Source organism: Melospiza melodia, unplaced genomic scaffold, assembly GCF_035770615.1.
Source record: "Melospiza melodia melodia isolate bMelMel2 unplaced genomic scaffold, bMelMel2.pri scaffold_18, whole genome shotgun sequence".
In the NCBI taxonomy this organism is placed as follows: domain Eukaryota; kingdom Metazoa; phylum Chordata; class Aves; order Passeriformes; family Passerellidae; genus Melospiza; species Melospiza melodia.
The window spans coordinates 3,058,247-3,078,896 of NW_026948525.1; positions in this window are offsets into that span (position 1 = coordinate 3,058,247).

The window sequence follows — 20,650 nt, forward strand, 5'->3', positions numbered from 1 at the left end:
TCAGCCTTGCTGCAAATGCCATGAAAGGCTCATCATCCCCCTGGACAATGGTTGCAAACAGCTGCCTCGGAGCAGCCATTTCCAGGGTCTGAACAATCGCTGCCATGCCCAGTGTGGGGCACTGGTCAAGCACAAGGGGATCTAAGCCAACGTGCCCCTGAGCATTTTCATAAAGCCCTGTGCCCAGCAGCATGTCAGTGACATCCACACGCCTGGGGTCCTGCGGCGCCAGCACAGCATTCAGCACTACCACTTGGGCCGCCAAACGAGCCCACTTGGTCTCAAAAACATCAAACTGCAAAAAGTCAAAAAGCGAATGTGCTGCAATTCAGAGGTCATGAGGTGTCAGCACATCCATAACAACCCTCCAGAGAGTCTGCATAACCTCAGGAGACTCCAAACCATTCTGAGCAACCGCATCATGGACTTCCCTCTCCAGCTTATACAAAAGCAGTTCATGGGTGTTATGAGCAACACCCCTGAGCATAGGGAAAGCCTGGGGATCTTTCGACAAAGCCACAGCACCTGCTGTGTCCCGGTACATGGGCCCCACAGGGACAAGAGGAGATGATTGACTGATGATGATCAACACCACTCGCCCCTGCACCCCTTGCAGCCAGAGAAGCCCCCTCCATGACCATGCAGATGCCGTGAGGAGGCAGGCTCACACATCTCATCGGACTTGGTTTTGGCTTCTTGCCAGAAACGCTCGGGATTCCTCGGACGTACGGTCACCTTGCACGAGGAAAGTGTCCACAAATTCGGTAAGGAAGCGCCACGGCCCCGGGCACCCACCGGCCTCCTGCCAGCTGTGTTGGTATTCACACTAAAGGTAAATACCTCAGCGACCTGTTGTGCCACAGCCCTGGCAGGGGGCGCTTTGGCGGGCACAGGTGCCAGCATGGCCTGCAAGCCCAGTGTGGCCTGGGACGATGTGATGGTGGTCACAAGGGTTTTCAAGATGAGAGAGAGACAAGAATGTTGACTCCATGATCAGAAGGTTTGATTTATTATTTTATTATATATATACTACATTATAACTGTACTAAAAAGTAATAGAAAGGAAAAGGTTTCTGGGAAGACTAAGCTAAAAATAGAATCGAAAAGAATGAATAACAAAGATCTGTGTCTCGTCAGAGAGCAAGAGCAGCTCTGCTGTGAGTGGTCAGTAAACCCAAACATCCACAGGAGACCAGTCAGGGCTTCCACCTGTTGCATTGCACAGCGGCAGAAAACCATTGTTTACACTTTGTTACTGAAAGGTCTCAGCTTCAGGAGGAAAAATCCTAATGAAAGGATTTTAATGAAAAGATGCCTGCAACAGGACGAGACCAGCCCGGGGTCCTGTCCCCAACATGGAGGAGGGGAGGGGCGCCGAGAGAGGTGCAGCCCGTGGAGCCGCATCACTGCAGAGCGGCACAAGGGAGCCTGGCACAGCCAAAACCAGCCCGGGGGAACTATCGCCATCTCCCGTGTTGGACCGGTCCCTCAGCACACCGTCCCAGGGTGGGGAGAGAGCTCCACATTGCACAGAAACTCAAACTTCTCCTCCTCCATGTCCGAGACAGAAGGGCTCCACTGGGAACTCCGAGGGGCACAAGAACCAAACCCCCGCCAAAGATCCTCACACTTTTTCCAATGCACCTGCAGGGATCCCACGTCTACAGTGCAATCATCAAAGAGGGCCTCCATGAGGTGTACCCCCACAAGAGACCACTCCTCCTTGGTGAACGGCTTTGCAGAGTCCGAAAAGAGCCCTCGCTCTCGGGCCCACAGAAACAATCGCTCAAAATCATTCCAGGAAATAGAAACCTGTTTCCACTCCAGGACCCCTCCTCCAGAGATCTAAAATGAGAGAATCCTCCTTGAAACCCACAGCGGTTGCCATTACTCCAAGAACAGCAGGCAAAGCAGCAAAGAGGGGTGACAATAAAACCTCACCGTCAATCCGGACTCTGTCTCAGCCTAGGCTGCAGTACACTTTGGCACTCCTCTGATGTCACTAGAGGACAGGAAAGAACAGAAGCACACACCGCTGTTCTCAAGGTGGAGGAAAAAATGTTAAGTTTATATTCTGACTCCAACATTTATAGTTTTCGAAAAGTGACAGCGGATTGGAGGGTGACAGCGCCACCTCTCCAATGATACTGGTCAAACCAACAGCCCTTCAAATCTCTCCTCCTCCATAAAAGGAATGCGAAAAAATGAATTATTCTTGGCTCCATGGTGCCCCCCAGTGTCACAATGGCCCCTTGGTTCCGTGAAGCTCACAGTGTCACAATGGACCTTTGGTCTGATGGGGCCTCTCAGTGTCACAATGATCCCTACATTCCATGGAGGCACACAGTGTCACTACAGTTCCCTTGGTTCCATGAGGCCCAGCAATGTCACAGTGCTCTCCATGATTCCATGAGACCCCAGAGTGTCACAATGGTCCCTTGGTCTCACAGGGCCCCACAGTGTCACAATGGTCCCTTGGTTCCATGGCCCTGTGCTGCTGCATTACCCCCTCCCCTTCTCAGGCCGCCCTGCCAGCTGAGAAATGCTCCTTGGGCCTCGGCCTTGGCCAACAGCCCCTGGGCTCAGCTCCTCTGCAGCTCATCACAAACACTGTCTGCTCCAGGCACTGCTGCTGCCCAGCCAGCTCCTGATTCCCTTAGCAGCAGCCCTGGGAACGGTTATTGTTCCCTCAGTGGCACAACATCCCTGTTCTCACACTGCCAAAGAAAGCTGTTGGTGCCAAGTGCGGCCAGGATGAGCCATTGCTGGGACTGAAGCCCCTCTCTTGGGGCCCTGCAAACAGCGCTCCAAAAGGAGCCCTTGGAGCTCTCCTGGGCCAGCAACTCCATCTGAATGGGGCCTCTCCCAGCCGGGAAGTCTCCCGTTTGCTGCACGCGGGGATCCCGAACGACAACGGAGCCTGGGCCGATCCCCCCACTCCTCCAGGCTCAACCCTTTGCCCGCTGGTGAGATGCCAAAGGATCCACAGGGAGCATTTCCTGCCCTCAGGGGAATTTCTCCCAGGTGCCTTGCACTGACTCTTTGTGTCTGTGTGCACACAGGAGTGCCTGTGCTGGGGAAATGTGGCAGAAATGCTGCTCTCTGAGGGATTTGAGTGCCTTGGACTGCTGAGTCAGTCAGGCATTTAGGAAAGGTAAAACATGAGGTCTAAGCTAAGTAAATGTTCCTAAGAGTTGCTCTTTTTCTAAGATGTTGTGTTTAATATAAATTATAAGCTAAGTTAAATATTGCGGTTATTCCTCTGTTAAATTGCTAAGTCATACGTTATAGGTTAGGTTAAATACTTTAAGCACTGTGCTTTTGCTAAATCGTGAAGTTGAAGGTACCAGTTAAGTTTAAGGTGTAAGTTAACTCCTGTTAATTTTGAGCTCTGTTAAGCTTTTAAGCCATATTCCTTTTAACCTTGCTCTCACTGTCCTTTTGTCACACACACACACACACAGTGACAGTTCTTGGTTCATTTATGGTTTGATTGCCTGGATTTGGTTTTGTTTTGTTGTTGTTTTGTTTCCTTGGAGTGCCTGAAGTGTCCAGTCAGGAGCAGTGTGACTCTTGCCAAGGAACTTTGTGCTGCTGTCCCTTAATATTAAATCTGGTTTTTGCTGATCCCTTGCTGGGGATTTTTTCAGCACTCTCAAGCCCTCGTTTGTACCAGGGTGAAGGAGCCCTGGCCCAGGCTCTGGCCCTGGGGGACACAGAGTCGCTGCCGGGGGGTCCCTGTCCCCCTGTGCCACCCCCAGGGCCCCGGCCCCCCATCCCCGTGTCAGGCTCTGGGATCGATCTCGTGGAACATCCTCTGGGGGAGGCTGTGGGGCTGGGGGCGGGGGGACCTGGGGTGTCCCGGGGGGACAGGGGACCCCGCTGTGCACGAGCAGGGTTGGACTGCTCTGGGTGGAACTGTGAGGTGGGCGGGGCAGAATGACCTGCCCAGGGACCTCACACAGACCCTGTGATGTCACACAGTCCCATGTTCTGTCACACAGGCATCTCTGATGGAACACACCCCCTGTGATGTCATACAACAGCCTGTGATGTCACACAGCCTTCTTGTGATGTCACACAGTCATCTGAGACGTCACCCTGTGATGTGATACAGCCATCTCTGTGATGTCACAGATGACACTGTGATGTCATAAAGTCACCATGCGATGTCACTCTCTTTTCTGTGATGTCACAGTCTGTTCTGTGAGGTCACAGCCCAATCTCGGATGTTGCACACCCATCTGGTGATGTCACAGACCAATATTTGTTGCCACAGATTAACACTTTATGATGGAAAAGTCGGCTCTATTGCCTCACATCCTACTCTGTGATGTCACAGCCAGCTTTGTGATGTCACAACTCCCTAAGTGATGTCACAAAACACTCAAGAACTCAGTTACATTGAAATGCTGAAGTTTCTTGCACTTGGAAGAGATTCCTGTCAGGGACACAACTGAGAAAGTGTCCCCAGGTTCCAGTTGGAGCAGAACACTGGAGGCAGTGATGGCAGCTGGGGACAAACAAGGCAAAGGTGTCTCTGGTGCTGAGCAAAGCTGGATGTGTTTGAGGAATGCAAAGGGCCAAGGCCTGAGCCCCAGCCCCTGGCCAGGCAGATCCTGTCCCTCCCTCCTTGCTCAGGGCTCTTCCCAGATGGGCACTGGCATGTGTGGCTGTGCAATGGCAAGGGCAGGAGCATGGGGTGGCCCCTGCCAGGCTGCTGAGCAGGGACAAGGAGGCCATGAGGCCCCAGCCCTGCAAGGGTCACTTGTCCCCTTGTGGCCTCAGGCCCAGGCCCAGCAGCCATGGCCAAAGTGCTGCCCAAGTTGGCTCTGGCAGGGCTGTCTTGCAGCTGCTGCCCATCCCTGTGCCCTGTGCAGCCCAGGCTGTCCCACGGTGTCCCTGCCCTGCGTTTCTGTCCCTGCAGGCTGTCGTCCCTGGCACAGCACAGGCAATGATCCATGGCCACCTCTACAGCCCCCAGCCCAGCTCCTGAGGGACCAAATGAGCCCAAGTCCCACCTGGGGGAAGGGCTCATGAAGACCAAGGGATATTGAAGGCTGACCACAAGAAAAGCACACATCTTGACCCTACCTCTTCTTGGAATTTCCATCTGAACACCACTGAAATCCAGGAGTTGATAGCTCTGTGTGTGCCTCTCTAAATCTTTTTTGTCTTTCTCTCTTTCTGAGTCTTCTATTTCTGTGCTCCTGCAAATTTTGAATTACATTAAATTGAACAGGCATAGAGTTTGTGAAGTTGAATGGGCCAAGTCAATGCTTTGAGAAGTGTTTTTTTTGGATTGAAAGTCTGTCATAGTTTGACATGAGAAGAATTTTAAAAAGCAACTCAAAACTTTTGTGCAACTGACAATCTGTTAAACTACTAAGATACTGAGCATGCTCTGGGAAACACATTTGTTAAAGATGAAAAAACCCAGGAACCTCCTCTTTCTTTTCCAGTCAATAAAAAAGCAGCGGGGCCTGGCCCTGGCTCCCATCTCAACCAAACCAAACTAACCCTGCCGTGGCCTGAGCCCCTTCCCCCCAACCCCCCAGGCTGCCCCCCCATTGGCCCCATTCTAACCAAACTAAACCCCAACAACTACCAAACAGGAAAAAGAAAGGTTCTACAAAACCCTAACCACAACAAAGGTAGCCACACCTATTAAAATCTTACCATCAAGTCCCCTTCCCCCAACACCTTTCAAATCATAAACCTCTACAACCTGCAACCCATACAAAATACCCCTACAACTAAAATTAAACACAAAAAACCCCAAAAACAAACCATAAAACCAATCCTAACAGAGTCCAACCACCACTTCCACCATAAGTTACTGGCAGGTGAGGTATTAGTCCTTTCAATACTTCAATCCTCCATCAAATATAAGAAAACCCCAAAATACAAGCATATAAAAACAAATATTAAATTATGAAAATCAGTAAAGAAGAAATTAACACTCAAATAAAAAAGAAGAAAAAAATACCTTAATCTTAAAACTAAAAGCCTCTTATAAAGTCTAAAGAAAAAACTCTTTTATTACACATAAAACTAAAACCAAGAATTCAAATTAATATAAAAAAAAAATTCCATACTAAAGTAAACAAATGTTAAACTAACTGTAGTTTCATCAGATGATTAAGCAAGGGAAAGAAGAAATCCAGTATCCCCAAGAGAAGACCTCTATTCCCAGAGATAAAAAAAATTTAGAAGTAAATAATAAAAACTGTTACCTTTAAACAACTCATCTTTACAACATTTTAGAATTAAACTAAAAAAATGAGTATTCTACAAACAGTAAATTAAGTAGAAATTTTAAGTTTACATTCTTTACATTGTCAGTAAAAAGAAAAAGTTGTAGAGAATAAAAAAGTGCTCTAAAGAGTTTATTTTAATTCTTACTACCTTTTGCTGTTAAATTTATTTTTAATAAAATTTTCCTTTAAACCATTTTAAATTTTTCAGCATACTTTGACTTTCTCGTAATCCAATCTCACAACAAAATAAATACATAAAGAATTAAATGACACTAAAACCCACCACACTCATCAATACAATAATTAGGAAATCTCACAATTAGAAAAATCTTAAATTAACAAACCAAAACCACTACAATGTCATAATAAACCTTCTGCCAAAGTTTCTCTGATTTTCTAAAGTCCCCAGTAAAGGCTGTTTGGTTGTTTTGAGTGCCTGAGAACCTCTTGTTGGTATTTTCCAAGGAGTCCAACTCAGAGTACACAAACAATTGTAATTCCTTTTAAATGTCTCCTTGAGAGAGTAATCTGGGGGATGGGAGTCAGGGCTTGTCTGTCCTGCTTGGCCCAGCCCAGGCAGGGCTTTCCCAGCCACATTCCACACTCCATTTCCCAGCTGGAGCCCCTGGTGCCTCTGAGTTGTGCTGCCCCAGCCCCAGGGACGCTCTCCTTGTCTGCCCATTCCCCCACGGTCTCTGGGCAGGGATGGCCTCAGTGGGGGCTGCTGACATCCTCAGCAACTTGGAGGCTGCTGCTGAATTTTCCTGCTGCAGAGGCTTATTCAGCCTTCAGCTCTTCAGTGCAGCAATTCAGTGTCCCAGGACTCATTGACATTCGTAAAACCTTAAAAAGCCAAGCCTCTGGAAATCATTTGATTTCAGTTTCCTAATAATTTGGAGTTAAGCAGATCTCAGAAGTGTATTCAAAGACATGATATTTAAAATGACAGTGAGAAAAGATTTTTTAGGTCCAGTTTAGTTTTGTTTTCCTGTTAATTCATTGACATGTGCAATCTCCAATTGACACCGAATCCAAATACCTCCTCATGCAGTTTGAATAGATATGAAAATCAAGACCCTTTATATCAGACCATCAATCAGACTCTGTCCCTACCCCCACCCCACCATTTCCCCCATCCAAGCCCTGGCACTCAGAGCAGCCTTGTGCAAATCTGAGCTCCCTCCAGCCCAGGCTGCACCTGCAGCTTTCAGCTCCTTGGCTCCAACTCCCACCTGCTTTCCTTGGAGAAGGGGCTGCCAGAGACATAGAGGGATGTGGAGAGTTTTGTCAAAGAGTGGCTTGAGGAGAGAGGACACAGCCGAATTGATTTGGTAAAGATGTCCTCACTAGGGAAGAGGCCTTTTTGCAGGCAGGGTGTCTGTTGGGAATGTAGCTGACTAGAGAATGGAAAAGTACAAGACCGTGGTTAATTCCAAATCTTGCACCTGCAAGATAAGGTGTCCTTGGGCCTAGCAGAGTATGATAAAGAAATCGACAGCGAGGTGTGAGAAGTAGAGAACGTAGGCCCAAAGGAATGTGGATGAGTTAATGGTATAGTTTAACCAATAGATTGCTTGGCTTACAGAATATTCATGAGCTTATTATTTGCTGTATTAGTGTTTGATGCTTTCTTCAATAAACAGGACCTGTGATGAACCACCTGGTGTCCGGGTCTCCTTCTCTCGACAGAGGGATGTTCATTTGTTGTCAGGCAACAAAGCCAAGGGAAGGCACAGTTCCATCAGATGCAAAAGCCATTCTTCTCCCTGGCTCTGCCCTGCCCCTGATCCTCACAGCCTGTCCTGTTTCCTTCATCCCTCCATTGCCAGGGACTTTCTGGTACAAGGCAGCTCTGCTCTGGGGATGGAGGGAGATGCAAGTGCCACCGCTGGGATGGGAGCCACAACTCATCAGGTTTGTGTCCTTTGGGGGTCAGGAACTGATCAGACTCAGAGGCACAGAAAGTTTCAATTCATGGCCAACAGACCATAGTTTAACAGGCAACAGTTTAATAACAATCATGCTCTTCCCTGAGCTAGGGGCAACATCACAGCTGTGTCTGATGATTCTGCCATCAACAGGTGATTTCCATACTAAAATTACTTTCAGACAAACATGGTTTTATGATAGATAAAAACACAATTCAGTTCTTGCATCAGGATGCTCATCCTGGTGTGGTGCAAAACAGCTCCAACAATTCCTGATTTGCAAAGCTGTCAGTGGTGGATGGAGAAGAGAAGTCAGGCTGCTCTTGGTGTTGAGTAAAAGCTGAAAGCAACCTGACTCATTTCATCTCCTCTTGTTCTGGCTGATCTCTCCTTTCCCCTTCCCCCCACTGGCTTTTGTCTCTCCCCAGGCCCCCCACTGAAGAGCCTGGCTCTGTGTTCTCCATCCCCTCCTCGCTGGCACTGCCAGGCTGGGATGAGGAGCCCCTCAGCCTTCCCTGCTCAGGGCTGGACCAGCCCAGCTCCCTCAGCCTCTGCTCACAGCCCAAGGGCTCCAGCCCCACCTTGGAGGCCCTTCCCAGACCCTGCTCCAGCTGCCAGACATCTTTCCTGCCCTGGGCAACCCAACCCAGGCCACAGTGACTGGAGAACCCACGTCCTTGATGTCCTGGTAACACAGCCCTGGCCCCTTGTCCCCATGTCAGGCTCTGGAGTGAATCCTGTGGAACATCCTTTGGTGGAGGCTGTGGCCCCAGGTGGGCCGGGGGAATCCCGGGGGACAGGGACCCTGCTGGGCACAAACAGCATTGGACTTGTTGGGAGAAACTGTGAGGGGGAGCTGGGGCAGAGTGACCAACCCAGTGACCTGACCCAGCCCTGCTGGGATGTCACAGCCTGCCCTGTGATGTCAGACCTCTGGTCTGTGATGTCACAACCCATTTTCTAATGTCACAGCCCATTTTCTAATGTAACACCGCTGGTCTCTGATGTCAGGGCCAACTCTGTGATGTCATATTCTGCTCTGTGATGTCAGATCTCTGCCCTGTGATGTCACAGAGGCAGTCTATGATGCCATAGCTTTTCCATGACCAAACATAACCCGCTCTGTGATGTCATAGCCCAGTCTGTGACCTCATGTTACCAGATGATAAATTGTCTCCGCCAGGTGAACTGACACCTGGAGCTTGTTCTCCACAACCCCAGGCCTGTGGAAACCACACAATGTCCATTGTGTGAGAAGGGGAACTGGAAGTTCAGCAGCCTCAGTGTCCTGCCAGCTCAGCCAGGCCCACTGGAACATCGGGGTCCACAACCACCAGGGACCACCAGAGAGACCCCCAGGACAGAAGAACACATGGGTAATGAGGAGAGGAAATGTGTTAATGATTTTGGGGAAACCATTATCATATTTGTGTTTAGTCCAGGACAATCAATTAATATGTGTGCAAAATACAGAATAGAAACAGAAACTTTCCTGTACTCAGCATGCACAGCTTTTGGAGGAGTTCTCCCCCGTGCATCCAGCTGAATAAAGAATGCAGCGTCTTAATGCTACCTTGGGGTTAAGGAATTTTCTGTTTTACCGAATTTTTGGTAACACTCCCACTGCTGAGGAAAGCTCTGTCTGCTGCTGTTCACAAACAGAAAAGTACTGGTGGCAGATGTGGGGCTCAGAGCTGCCAGGGGCACAGTGACCATGAAATAATCAAGTGTTCAATGTTCTGTGAGAGAAGGAGGGGCAGCAACAAAACTTCTACACTGGAATTAGGAAAGGCAGACTTTGGCCTGTTTAGGATGCAGATTTGGGGAGCACCAAATCAGGTATTGATTTTTTTAAGGGAAACAGCCCAAAAACAAAGGGCTCCCGGAAGGATGGCGGAATTTCAAGAAAGTAATCTTAAGAGGAATGAGCAGCCTGTGCCAGTGTGACAAGAGATGAGAAAAATGACTGTACTGGCAGTCCATGGAACTTTTGTGGGAACTCAGGGGAAAAAGACGATGCATCATTTTGGAATGTAAAACAGGCAACTCAGAAAATGTTTAAGGCTGTTGTTAGGTAATGCAGAAAGAAAATGAAAGAGATGAAAGCTCAAGTAGAGCTTAATCTGGTCACTACTGTGAAAAATAATAGGAAATGTTTCTATAAATATATTAATAGCAAAACACCAGATAAAAAGAACTGCTACTCTTCATTGGATGAAATGGGGATTATAGTAACTAAAGATAAAGAAAAGGCTGAACGGCCTAACAGCTTGTTTGTCTCTATTTTCAATATTAGGACAGGCTGTCCTCAGGACAAGTTTCTCCTGAGCTGGTAGATGGGCACAGGGAGCAGAACAGCCCCCTGGAATCCAGGAGGAAGCAGTTGCTGACCTGCTGAGCCACTCAGATGCTCACAGGTGTGTGGGATCAGATGGGATCCATCCTAGGGGGATGAGGGAGCTGTGAATGAGCTCCCCAAGCTGCTCTCCATCATTTACCATCAGTGCTGGCTCACTGGGGAGGTCCCAGAGGACTGGAGGTGCCAGTGTGAGCCCATCCCCAAGAAGGGCTGGAAGGAGGAGCTGGGGAACTCCAGGCCTGTCGGCCTGACCTGGGTGCCTGGCAAGGTTATGGTACAGATCACCCTGAGTGCCATCACAGGGCACCCATAGGATGGCCGAGGGATCAGAGCAAGTCAGCGTGGATTTCAATATCGGCATTGATGATCTGCATGAAGGGACTGAGTCCAGCATCAGCAAATTTGCAGATGACACCGAGCTGGGTGTGGTGGTTTGACCAGGAAGAAGTGGGAATTCTGGGATGCTGTGGTCAAACAATTGGGTGCTCGGATTTTGATATTGGCACCTAGTGTAGCCAGTGGGATCTGGACACACCTCCGAGAACACACAGGGGTTAAAAGCAGAGCTTTGGCCCTGGGAGGCTCTCTTGGGACTTCGAGGGAGAGAGATTGGATCTCCCTTCCCCCATCCAGCTGCTGCTGCTCAGCGGGGGAGGGGCAGCCATGTGGTAGGTCTGGGGCTGGACAGAGATGGGGGGTGAGGAGGCCCTTGAGGATGGAAGGGTGGAGGAGCACCAGGAGGCATCAGGCAGCCACCCACACCCCCTCCCCCCAAGCCCTCCCCAGAGAGAGAGAGGGAGAGCCGGCAACGACAGAATGTGATAACAGCCGGCTAAGGAGGAGAAGGGAGGAATGCAGCGAGGGAGGAGGTGCCCGGCCGGAGCAGCAGCGAGTGTGGGAGTGACGGAGATCTGGAACAGGCAGAGACTGAAATTTTTAACCCCTTTCTTTCATGATTGGGACCTTGCAAAAATGCTGATCCTCATCGGAGCTGAATAAGAAGAGAGGTAGGAGATGAGATAACAAGGACCTGGCCCAAGGGAACTGGAGAAGACTGGCTGAGTGGGGAGAGAGATGATTGGAGTGGCCTGTTGGCTGGACTTTTCTTGTGTGGCCATAGACTGAACAAGTTTTATTCCTGTGACACAGAGACTGCATTTAGGGGGAGGCAGTGCCTCAGAACCAGGAGGGTTCATTGTGGGGACCCCTCGGCCCCAGGGGGTTGGAAAAAAAATAGGAGGGACAGATGTCCCAAAGCAGAGGCTGTGCCTTTTTGGAGTGAGACAAGGCATCCTTAAAAGACAACCTCAAAAGCAGCTCTTGTCCATGCACAGTGGTGAGAGCACTGGGCATGGAAGGAAGATGTCACAATGGCAAAGGACTTTCCGGGCGGTGCTGAGTGACATGGAAGAACACGAGGTTTCAGCGCGTTTCCAGAGGAAGCCTATGGTGCAAGAAGGACTCCTCTCCTCTTCATGGACTGAAGTTTGAGTATTCTAAAGGGTGGTGCCAGGCTGGGCAGTTGGTGATTTGGGGGATTGTATCAGATTGGGAAATTTTGGTGGTGGGGAGGAGGAAACTGTTTTTGGTAAGGTTTTCAATTTTTTTCCCTTATAGTTTTTTTTTCTTCTTTTCTTGTAGTTTAGGTAAAAAAGTTTTCTTTATGTTTAAGCTGGAGCCTGCTTTGCTTATTCCTGGTCACATCTCACAGCAGACACCAGGGAGAGGGTATTCTCATGGGGGCTCTGGCTCTGTGCCAGGCCCAAACTGTGACGCTGGGTGTGAGTGTTGAACTGATGGAGTGTAGGAGGGCTCTGCAGAGGGCCCTGGACAGGCTGGATCCAGGGCCAAAACCCAACAAGTTGAGGTTTCACAAGTACAAGTGCTGGGTCCTGCACTTTGGCCACAACAACCCCTGCAGCACTACCGGCTGGGGACAGAGTGGTTGGACAGCAGCCAGGCAGAAAGGGACCTGCAGGGAGTGATGGACAGCAGGCTGGACACGAGCCAGCAGAGTGCCCAGGTGGGCAAGAAGGCCAATGGCTCCTGGCTGGATCAGGAATGGTGTGACCAGCAGGGGCAGGGCAGGGATTCTTCCCATTTACTGAGCACTGGTTGGGCCGCACCTTGAATGCTGTGTCCAGTTCTGGGCCCCCCTAATTAGGAAGGACATGGAGAGTCTGGAGTGTGTCTAGAACACAAGAGCTGTGAGGACCAGCTGAGGGAAGCTGGGGTTGTTTATCCTGGTGAAGAGGAAGCTGAGGGGGAAAAAGGCAGTGTTAGGGCACAGGTTTGACTTGATGATCTCCAAGGTCTTTTCCAACTTTGCTGATTCTGGGATTCTCTGAAACCACCCTTGGAGCAGTTGCAGGATGAGCCCTGGGCCTCCTCTCCAAAAGGAGGGAACAGGGCTGGGCAAAAGAAAGAAATTTGGACCAGGAAAAGTAAGGAAATCAAAGGTGAAGCCAAGGAAATGCTCAGGGCTGCTTGCGGGTGGCTGCCAGGAAGCCCTGGCTCTGAGCAACAGAGTCTGCAGTGGCACAGGAAACTCCCAGCTGATGGGAACAAACTTTCTGGCTGACTGCAAAGGCCAGGACAAAGCTGAGTGGTTTCCCTGGTGTCCCCCAGCCCTTGCTGGCCCCAAGGGCTGATGGCATTTGGGCACCCTCAGGTTCATGTCCGCACAGCAACAGTATGGGGGTGCTCCCCCTGCTCTGTGCAATGCAAACAGGGGCTGCTGAGCCAGTGCTGCCGTGTCTGTGCCTGCAAGGATGGGGCACCTGTGTGAGCTGGGGGAGAGGCCAGGGCTGCAGAGGGGGGATGTTGTTGGTAGCTCCATGAGGACACTCTGGGACGCTGCCCTGGGCTGTGCAGCGCACTGGGGATGGATCAGCCCCTGCTCTGCTGCTCCTTCCCATCTGCCCCAGGGCCCTTGCAGAGCCCCAGCCATGCTGTTTGCCCCCAGCCTGGGGCTGCCCACAGTCAGCCTGGGGCTGCTCACGGGGGTTTTCTGTGCTGAGCATTGGCCTGGGTGTGTTCTTGAGAGAGCCTGGGCAAGGAGCCTGGAGCCCCCAGGCCCCGGCCTGAGGCATCAGCTCTGCCCCAGCAGTGCCCATGGCCTGTCTCTGCTGCAGCTCCGGCACTGCCACCCCCAGGGCTGTGCCCGGCCCGGAGAGTACTCAGGCCCTGCAGCAACACCAGGGCCAGCAGGGCAGCAGGGCAGGGCCACGGCAGCAGCACTGGGAACACCAAGTTGGCACAATGACATCACTATGTAGAAAATATTTAAAATTTTAAACAAGGACAAAGAACCTCCAAAATGGAACTAACAAGAAGTATTAAATGTTACTTTTATTACAAGTGATTTGCAAATACTGGCCAGCAGTTAATGTTCCTGAAACCATCCAGTCCTCAGTCTCCACACTGCAGCCTTGAGCTCCTGGTTCCTCAGGCTGTAGATGAAGGGGTTCAGGGCTGGAGGCACCACTGAGTACAGAAGTGACAGGGCCAGATCCAGGGATGGAGAGGACATGGAGGGGGGCTTCAGGTAGGCAAATGTGCCAGTGCTATAGAAAAGAGAGACCACAGCCAGGTGAGGGAGGCAGGTGGAAAAGGCTTTGTGCCTTCCCTGCTCAGAGGGGATCCTCAGTACAGCCCTTAAGATCTGCACATAGGAGAAAACAACGAACACAAAACAACCAAATGATAAACAGGCACTAACAGCAAGCAGCCCAAATTCCCTGAGGTAGGATATGGAGCAGGAGAGTTTGAGGATCTGAGGGATTTCACAGAAGAACTGGCCCATGGCATTGCCACAGCACAGGGGCAGGGCAAATGTATTGGCTGTGTGCATGAGAGCATTGAGAAAGGCACTGGCCCAGGCAGCTGCTGCCATGTGGGCACAAGCTCTGCTGCCCAGGAGGGTCCCGTAGTGCAGGGGTTTGCAGATGGACACGTAGCGGTCGTAGCACATGATGGTCAGGAGGCAAATCTCTGTTGCAAGAAAAAAAAAAATCAGAAAGGCTTGGGCAGCACATCCTGTGTAGGAGATGTCCCTGGTGTCCCAGAGGGAATTGTGCATGGCTTTGGGGACAGTGGTGCAGATGGAGCCCAGGTCACTGAGGGCCAGGTTGAACAGGAAGAAGAACATGGGTGTGTGCAGGTGGTGGTCACAGGCTACAGCGCTGATGATGAGGCCGTTGCCCAGGAGGGCAGCCAGGGAGATGCCCAGCAAGAGGCAGAAGTGCAGGAGCTGCAGCTGCCGTGTGTCTGCCAATGCCAGCAGGAGGAAGTGCCTGATGGAGCTGCTGTTGGACATTTGCTGCCGCTCGCCATGGGGACCTGTTCATGAAGAAAGGACAGCAAAGATTTAGAGGAGATACCTGTCACCAAAATAAAAGCCGTTTCCCATATACCCTCCTCTGGAATGGACACACACACTCTTTTTTTTTTTTTTTTTTTTGGATTTCTGGGGTTCTTTTAAAAAGCTTCTCCCTTTCTCTGCTGCTGTTCTTGGATATCAGAAAGTCTCAGAGTTTCTGCTGCCCCCAGGGAAAAAAAGTGCATTCTGTGAGGAAAAGTGATGAATGGAAAGTGAGAGTAGATGGTCTCTTATTCTGACCTGTTCATAGATTCTCTGGGCTTTAACCTTTCTCAGGTGGAGGGGGGTCACATTCCAATGATTCCCCTATAATGTCACCAGGTCCTGGTGAGAGCAGATGGATCCACCACAGCCCAGCTCCACATTTGAAGCCAAAACCTCATATTGCTCATTTCTCCAACCCAGCAGCATTTTCAGTGTCAGAACACCTCTGCATCTCCTCATCAATCTTATAACTCAGAGATGCTCTAGGACAGGTTTGCACCCTGGATTGGAGTTCCCAGCTTGGACTGAAATCTCAGGGAGACTCCCAAGTGTCCTTATGCTGACATTGGATTGAGGGAGATGCAGCTCCTTCCCTGGCTGCACTGACAGCATTTCCCAGAGCCGGGCACTGGGGACAGCGTCACCCTGAGCCAGCTGTGCCCCCTGCCAGACCCCCCCGTGCCTGGCAGCTGCTCCCAGCCCTGTGTTCTGCAGAGGGAACTGGGCCCGGGGCTGCAGAGCTGCCCCATGGCTCTGCTGCAACTCTGCCTGCACAGGACGGGCTGCACGCCTTGGAGCCCCGGCCATGAGGGCAGAGGCTTGGATGGGGGCACAGGAGGGAAGGGGCTTGTTCAGAGGGAGGGGCTGCACTGGAGGGGATCCTGTGGACATCTCTAAACTCTACCTGCCACAGCATTGCTGGATATTGTTTTCTCTCATTGCTTGATCTTCTCTCTGCTTCCTGCAGATTTTCCTCCTGCAGGTGTTTCCCTGTGCCTGATCTCTCCCTGCCAACACTCACAGACCCCAAATCTCTGTACCCTCTCCTTGGCCTGACAGAACCCTGCCTGTTTGCAGGGTACTGGCTGGGGCAGGTTCTGTTTGCAGCTTGGAGAAAGGACAGCACAGACTGAGTCTGTTGGCTCCAGCAAAGGTGATGCTGGTGCTGTCCATGGGCAGAGTGACTTAAAGCACATTAGGGATCTCCTGTGACCCTAAAATCACCAAAAGTAACAGTTCAGATGTCTCAGACACTTGTCAAAATTCATAATTATTAATTCATAACCTACCTTTAATATTTATCCCCCCTCCCTGCCATTCTCCAAAAGCAGGAAACTGATTTCAAAGTCTTAGGAAATTTTCTCATTTTTGTTAAAATCTTGACTTGGAAATATTCTATGACTGATTAGAACCCCTCAGCATATCAGAGTTTCATGAGCATTTCACCTACCCTGCACCAAAAATATTCAGAGTTATACTCAGAGGGTCTGTAGGCACTGGGATGTTCCAGCTGCAGGAGATGGCTCCAGGAGCTGCAGCTGCATTGTCCTGCAGTCAGAGGTTCCTGTGCCAAGGGCTGGCAGAGATTCTGCCCAAGGAACTTCTCAGCACCTTCCCAGCCCTGACTGATTGAAGCTCTCTCTCTGTGCCTCTGTGCTGTGCCCGGGGTGGCTGCAGGCAGTGTCCCAGCCCTGCTGGGCTGGCAGAAGAGCTGCTCATCAAGAGAAATGTGCTTTTGAAGCTCTTCTTGGTTACCAGGAGCTGCCTCTGTGCCAGCAGCCCAGCCCAGCTCAGCAGCACAGACACAGCACAGGGACTTTAATGAGCCTCTGGGGCTTTGTGCTCAGGGCCTGAACATCAGTCCCTGAGAGGGAGTTGAAGAAACCTCTCCAGAACGCCAAGTCAGAATCCAACTCCAAAGTTTCTTGGACTTTTAATGGGTCCCACTGAGGGACACAACTGAGAAAGTTTCCCCAGGCCCCAGGCAGAGCAGAGAAGTGGAGGAAGTGATGACAGGTGGGGACAAAGAGAAGCCAAGTCTTGGTGCCCTGGGGCACAGCAGGATCTGTGCCACCAAGGGCTGTGAGGAGACACCTTGTCCTGAGGCTCTGGGGCCTCCTGGCACAGCCCCAGCCAGGCTGGGCACTGTCAGCCCCTTGTCCTGCCCTCAACATCCCCCCCTAGCCCACATCCCAGGGGCCTCAAGGATCTGCTGGAAGGAGTCCCTGGGGAGCCTCGCTCAGGAATGCCCTTGGGGGCTCTTTAATTCTCCCTGTAGGGACTGCAGGTTTTTCAAAGGACTTTGGGTTTGGCTTTTTCCTTGGAGTCTCTGAGAGATATGTGCAATCATGGCCTCCAATTATCTGCTGTAATGAGTCCCCGGAGAAGCTTTGTCAGTAACAACATTCAGTGGGCTCATTAATGCTTCAAGGTACTTCAGTTATTTTAAGGTACTTGGTGTTTCCCTTTTGATACAGACTCTGTGAGAGTTTTGTGCAATCATGGCCCCAGTTATCTGCTTTAACGAGTCCCTGGAGAGCTTTGCACTGACATTTAGTGGGGCTCAATAATACTTGGAGATACTCAAGATTTTTAAGGTACTCTGGATTTTCCTTTCCACACTGAATCTCGGAGAAGTTTTTGTGCCATCCTTACCTCCAGTTCTCTCCTGCAAGGAGTCCATGAGGAGCCTGTGTAGCAGATGGACCTCAGTGGGATGCATCCAGGGTTTGAGACACTTTGGGGTTTCTTCTGACTTGGACTCCTGGAAAGGTTTGTGCAGTCTCCTCTCAGACCCTGAGGTTCCAGGGCTCAGCTCCAAATGCACCACAGGGCTCATTAGGATCAAGCAAGTCCTGACAAACCATGGCTCTGCCTTGATTTCCCTCTGCTCTAGTGCAGTTCCTCAGAAATATTTCTGTAGTGATTTTGGTCCCCAATTTGAGATTTCTTGGAGAATGCAGCAATTATTGTAGTGGGTTCAGTGTTGGCTAATTACCAGTGCACTCACTAGAATATACTTACTAATTTCCTCCTGTGTGATAAGATTAGGAGAACGGCAAAGCAGGCTCAAATCTTTAAGAGGTTATAAAGAAAAGTTCATTATAGCAACTAAAAGAAAGAATAATAAGAACACAACTTTCAGAAGACATCTCCTCTCCCTACAACCTTTTCTTTCTTACTGACAATACAAAGAGACAAACCTAGAATTTGCAGTCAGTTTAACCTACTAGAATAGCTTTTCTGGAGTTCACTTAGGGAGAGGAGTCTCTCTTTCATGCTATGGAGACTTCTCCAGAAGAGACACTTCTCTTGTCGCTCTCAATTTCCATGAACAGCAACTGCCCAGAAAAATCTGCAATTGTGACATCCATCCCATTTTTTCAAAGCTCTTTTACAATTGTGTTTATGGGCCATGTCAACTTATGGAGTATTAGTTAAAAGATGAGCTGTGTAAGAGCAAAGGTTCTCCTCATCTATTTCTGAAATCATCTTCATCTCTGAGAACAGAGATCTTTTTCTTCTCCCTGTGAAGGCACAGGATCTCATCACGCTTCCCTTTTTCCATGTTCAAACTTCTCATGGGATCACAGCTACTTTGACATTTGCTACTTTAGTATGGAGGCCTTTGCTGAACAAGTCATCTCCCCAAATTTTCAATGTGATACAGTGAAAAAGAGAGTCTGATGTATCAGTTACATCCTTCTGCATAGCTTTACCAGAGGATTGCAGCCCCAAGATAAGGACATCTCCTCATCCCTTCCATTTGGGACTCAACTTCCTCTTCGTTGCCCTCGGTGTCTTCCTGTTACTCCTCTATGTGCCTGCACTTTATCCTTTTCTCTCACTCGAGGGTGGATGGAAGCACTGAAAGAGTTCATATCTCACCTGGGGCCTGCAGATGGTTCCGTGACCCCGACCAGGCTCAGTACTTGCAGCCAGACCTGCTCCCTGTTCCCTTGTCCATGGGGCCCCACAGTGTCCCAGTGGTCCCTTGCTTCCATGAGGACCTGAAGTGTCATAATGCCCCCTTGGTGACATGAGGCCCTGAAGGGTCACAATGGTCTCCATGGTTCCATCAGGCCCCACAGAGTCATAATGGTCTCTGTGTTCCATGAAGCTTTGATGTGTCACCATGGCCCCTTGGTTCCATGGGCTCCAGTGGTGCCACAATGATCCCCTTGGTTCCATGAGGTCCCCATAGTGTAGCAGGGATCTTCCTTCTTTCCCAAGGAAAGAACCCAGCCCCAGTGTTGCAGGGGCATCCACCAGAGGCCAAGGCCAGCCAGACTTGATGGTACTGACAGATTTACCTGGGAGCAACCCTTGGATATACAGAATTTTGGAGGTGGAATCTTGTGGAGAGTTTTGTCAAAGAGTGGCTCAAGGGGAGGGGACACAGCCGAATCAATTTGGCAAAGATGTCCTAACTAGGGCAGAGGCCCTTTCGCGGGCAGGGTGTCCTTGTTCACAAAGAAGATGCTGAAGTTATACAGGAATGGGGTGTGGAATGCAGAAGTTGCTATTCTTGCTAACCACAGGAATGTAGCTAAAAGCTAAATTATGTGGGGTTGACATGTAGCTGAGTAGCCAACCCTGAGCTCAGCTTTTGCAATATGTATGATGCTCATTATGTACTGTATTTAGGTTGCCAAATCAATGGCCTGTTGATGACCATCCAGTGTCCTGGTCTCCTTCTTTCAAAAAATGGTGACCCCGACGTCTGCCTCCGTGTCATGCTGAAAAAGAAAACAGGGGAGGACACGCCACGGTCGAGGGAAGTTGGAGTTGGGTCCTGATCGCAGCCGGAACGGTGCCGGAATTTTGAAGCACCCTCGAAGTTCACATCGGTGACTCGGGCCATACGTGTCTGCCGGAGCCTGGAAAGCCGCAACAGCGCTGACGTATACGAATAGGTATGGATAGGAAGGCAGCATCTGATCTTTTTGCCACATATTTAGAAAGGCGAGGAGTAAAGGGGATAGATCTAAGAAAGGAGCTACTAGGGCACAGTTAGCTTATGGCTATGCTAAGGGGGTTTTCCTTAACCCACATACGGTCCATGAGCTTGCGGAATGGAGAAAATTTGGGGATATACTGTTAGAAGATGATAAGACAGCAAAGAAATTGGACAAGCCATGGTGGGTGGTGCACAATACACTGCTTCAACATATCTCTGAGCGCAAGGCAGCAGAAAGGGCGACAGAAGCTCATAAGAGAAATATAGGGTATGGTTGTGAGGACGATCCTCTTGCAACTTCGGTAAACAAGGTGTTAATACCAAAGGGTTCACAACAGTGTGGTATGGAGGATCTTGTTACAAGCGCAGGGGTCCATCTGCACATCCTCTGTCGGAGGAGGAGGACAAGTTGGAAAATGGCAGAGAGAGTGAGCTAAGCCCGCCGCCCCCCCCCAGAGAGAGCGAGCTAAGCCCGCCGCCTCCCCCACCCGAATGGCCTGCGCAGAAGCACCAACAGCGCAGAACTCTCGGAGAGTCAGATCCTGTCCCAGGGCACTCAGTGACCTGTGGGAGGAGATGGCTAAACAGAGGAGGGAGGCTTGGGCTACTCAGGCAAAAGAGGCAATGAAAACTAGGATGGTGAGGCAATGGAGGCCGCTTCTGCTCTTGCCTGTCCGGTTACATACACACCACAGTAGGATGCTCAGGGGAACCACACACAGGATCTGGCGGAGTATACCCCTTTAGACTGGAAGTTGTTATCCCAGTTGTGGTCCA